The sequence below is a fragment of the Uloborus diversus genome, chromosome 6 (genome assembly GCF_026930045.1).
Source record: "Uloborus diversus isolate 005 chromosome 6, Udiv.v.3.1, whole genome shotgun sequence".
Lineage (NCBI taxonomy): Eukaryota > Metazoa > Arthropoda > Arachnida > Araneae > Uloboridae > Uloborus > Uloborus diversus.
The window spans coordinates 59815442-59819399 of NC_072736.1; the positions used below are offsets into that span (position 1 = coordinate 59815442).

A 3958-nucleotide genomic window follows, 5' to 3' on the forward strand; every position below is an offset into this window, starting at 1 on the left:
TTTTTAAAATAGTCAAATCCTATGTTTTTAAACATGCTCTTTCAGAAAAAAACTTTCAAAATTTCGGAAACGACCCCATTATTGTTATTTGTGGAAAAACGAGTGATTTTTTTTTTTTTTTTTTTTTTTTTTTTTTTGAGCAATCTCGATTGCTAATTCTTTTTATTTGACCGTCCTTGACGTTGTGGTTCCTTCTTCAGCTTGGACCAACGGCCTCTCCAATGCGCTCCAGGGAACAGTGCTCTGGTCCTGAGCACTGTTCCCTGGAATCCGCTTCTCTTGGGCGGTGGCGTCCATGTCCTACACACACGCACGCTCATACACATACACACTCACACACACATGCCTGCGTGCATATACACAGGTCTACGCACACACACACAACTATACACTTGTAACCGCACAGGGGGAGGGGCAGGCTTGGAGGGACAGAAGCCGTTTCTAGAAACAATTACTCCAATGAGTAGGGTCCTGTCGCAACTCGTGATTGCGAAAAATATAATTTGAATTAAAAATTTCCAAATTAAAATTAATTGTTTATATATATATATATATATATATATTCTCATTGGGTGTTTTTTTCTTTTTTTAATTTTATTTTTTAAATATCGTTTGCGTTTTCTGCCAGTTTTAATAGCTTTTTTGGAACACAATAGATCAGCAAAATTAGTTGGTGTACTTTAGTTTTATAATTACTTCCAGTTTAAGTTTTTAAATATTTTTCTGAAATTTTCAAAACTAAATTCATTAACACATACTGCTGTCAAGGTGGAAAGATCGTGCCTGATGCTGTAAATATATAAAGATGACTGAAGTTTTGGAATTTTAAAAAAATTTAGAGATCTAAATTTAAATTTTGACTCATAAAATTGCTTTTTTCTACACATTGATGGCATTGGTAATTTAGGACTATGTTCCAGGGGTAAGGAGAGGGGGTGGGGGAGAGACAGTGTTTTTTTTTTTTTTTTTTTTTTTTGAGCAACATGTCTTTTTCTACACGTTGATGGGAAATCTTACACTTTTTTTAGCTTGATTGCTGAACATGCGTCACTTGACAACTTTTAACTTTTAGGTAGACCGTCTACAGACAGAGTTCAGAGAAATATTTAAAAATTTAAGTTAAAAGTAATCCTAAAACTAATGTGCATCAACTACGAAGAATTTGCCAACCTATTGTGTTCCACAAAAGCTATTGAAACTGACAGAAAGCGCAGACGATACTACTTTAAAAAAAAAAAAAAAAAAAAAAAAAAAAAAAAAAAAAAACTGAAAACTAAACTCATTGCTTATTTTGAACTATTTTGCGAAACAGACGATAGTTTATTTATTTATTTGAATTCTTCATACTTGTGACTTATTACTCTTCTTTATAGAAATATCGTCTGTTACGAATCAGACATTTAACCAGTGGTGTTCCCATAGGCATAGGGTACACTCCATATACGCCGTTTACTCTCAAATATTTTTAGCGTATGTCTAAAAAACATACTTCAAAAATTTTGCACACTCCATGCTACAAACTAACTTTGTGCCAAATTTCATGAAAATCGGCAGAACGGTGTACGCGCTATGCGCGTCACAGAGATCCTGACAGACAGAGAGAGAAAGAGAGATCCAGACAGAGAGACTTTCAGCTTTATTATTAGTAAAGATTTCAATTTCGTGACCATAAACCGCAGACGGTACTTTAATAATCTTTGGATGATATTAGTTGACCAATCACTTAATTTTAATGTAATACAAAAAAGCGTGGGGTGCTGTCTATTTACATTTCTGCTTGGACAACAAATGGAAGAAATTCAAGACAACTGATAAGAAGCCCCCCACGCTTTTTTGTATTACAATAAAATTAAGTGATTGATCAACTACTATCATCCAAAGATTATTTTTCACTTTTTAGTTCATTTTGCAACGAAAGCGTGTTTTTTTTTTTTAGTTTTTTAAACTATTATTTTATTTTTATGTTTTTTAGTCTTATGTTGGAGAATTATCAGGCAAAATTGCAATTACTTTTTTTCCTAAAAGTTGAATTGACGAAATTATTTTTAAAACGAAAGCGAGGTAATATTTTAAAGTTAAGACAAGGGCACTCCGATGGGAAGCTACTGTGAGTCATCGATGTATGTTTGCGGAAATCATATTTATATTACTTTGAAAATTTGAGATGCATTTGAATAAAAGTTTTGTTCAACAATGGTCTGATCAGCAATGAATTTCCAATTGAAGGCTCACCTAAATTTTGGCATGAAATTAGTTAAAAACAATTATGTTTCATGTTCTAATTAGCTTGGAACATTGGAACAAATTTTGTCTGATGCAGAAAAATTAAAGGTTTTTGTGGAGATTTTTAAATAATTTTTGCGAGCATTTTTTAATGTATTTTTTTAAATTTTTCCTTTTTCACATTGTTGGATTTATGCCAAAATATTGATTAAAATTGGAGGAAACTAACAATTAAAAGAGTTAACTAATTAATTTGATTATAGAATATTGCGTTGTCATCGGGTCTGAGGTCGCGTGCCAAATTTCAAAAGAATCCGATCGCAGGAAGTGGGCGAAATTTGAGCTGCAAGATTCCGTTACAAGATACATACATACATACATACATACATACAGGTGAAGCTAATAAAAGCGTGCTAAAAATGATGATAATTCAACGTGTGTATAAAATTTCATTAAGATCGGTTGAGTAGTTAAGACGTGAAAACATTACAAACCAATAAACAAACTCACATTCTATCAGTAAGGATCACTTTCGCATTTATAATAAAAGGAAGTATTTATTCATTTATTTTTGCTTTTGAGCAATCACGATTGCTTATTGTTCTCATTTGACTGTTTTGAATTCCAGCACCACCGTCGCGTCGACCGGCCTTACAATGCTGCTCCTCTTGCGAAAACCATCTCCAGATTGCGTCCATATCCTACACACACACACACGCATACACACACACGCCTACACACACTCATGCCAGCGCACAGACACAAACACACACTCCTACACACACAGTCATGCCTGCACACAGACACAAACACATATGCATACGTACACACACGCAGACACGCACACACACGCGCGTACACGCACACACATGCATACATACACACACGCACCCACACACATGCTCGTGATTGCGAAAAACATAATTTGAATTCAAGATGAAAAAAAATTCAAATTTATGTAATTTTTTATTTTTATTTTTTTTTTTTTGATTCTAATGAATGATAGTTAATTGAATTGATCTAAGCTGGCGCAATTATCAAAAAAGCGTTTTCACCACGAGCCTGCCAGGATTCGAACCTGGAATCTCCTGATCCGTAGTCAGGCGCGTTATCCGTTGCGCCACAGGCCCATGATAGGTAGAAGAAAATGAGTGTACTTAAAGACATTGTACAAATATTGGCCAATAAAATTGAAAGTTTTTAATTAATAGTGATCGTTATTAGCCAACGTTTTGTATTGTTGGTTGCAGAAAGAAATCTCATTTAAAGCCAGTTTTTTCTTCATGTTTTAAATTTGTATTAATATTTTATTGATAATTAAGTTTCAGACGAAGAATGCAAAAAGGAGTTATTTGCTTCAGCATAATTATGTCTGAAAAATATATATTACGATAAGAATTACAAGGAAAAATTATCTTTCTAATGTAGTTTATTTTGTGTTATACCTTTACTTGATTGATTTTATGATTAATATCTGTAAAGAGAGAGTAGAAAATTAAAATATTTTTTTTCCTGCAAAGTTCTTAATTTAAAGGTCAATTAAATTTTCCGCATCGTCTTCGAAACAAGGAACAGGACATGTAGACACGTAAATTGGATGTAATTCAAAAAATCTTTGAAAGGTAGAAAAAAAGAAAAAGTTGCGAGAGAGATTTACGTTTCACCTTTTGTTAAGATCGTTACCCACGGTAGATGGCAGCATGAGTTACGAATTTGACTACCTTCCCAACCGATC

The 3958-nt window shown here is 33.4% G+C and overlaps 1 non-coding gene across 1 annotated transcript; it reads right to left on the reverse strand.

The window, feature by feature from the left end:
* Window positions 1-3280: 3280 nt before the first annotated feature.
* On the reverse strand, window positions 3281-3353 carry Trnar-acg (transfer RNA arginine (anticodon ACG)). The gene has a single exon. It is a non-coding gene; the product is annotated as a tRNA-Arg (tRNA).
* Window positions 3354-3958: the final 605 nt, after the last annotated feature.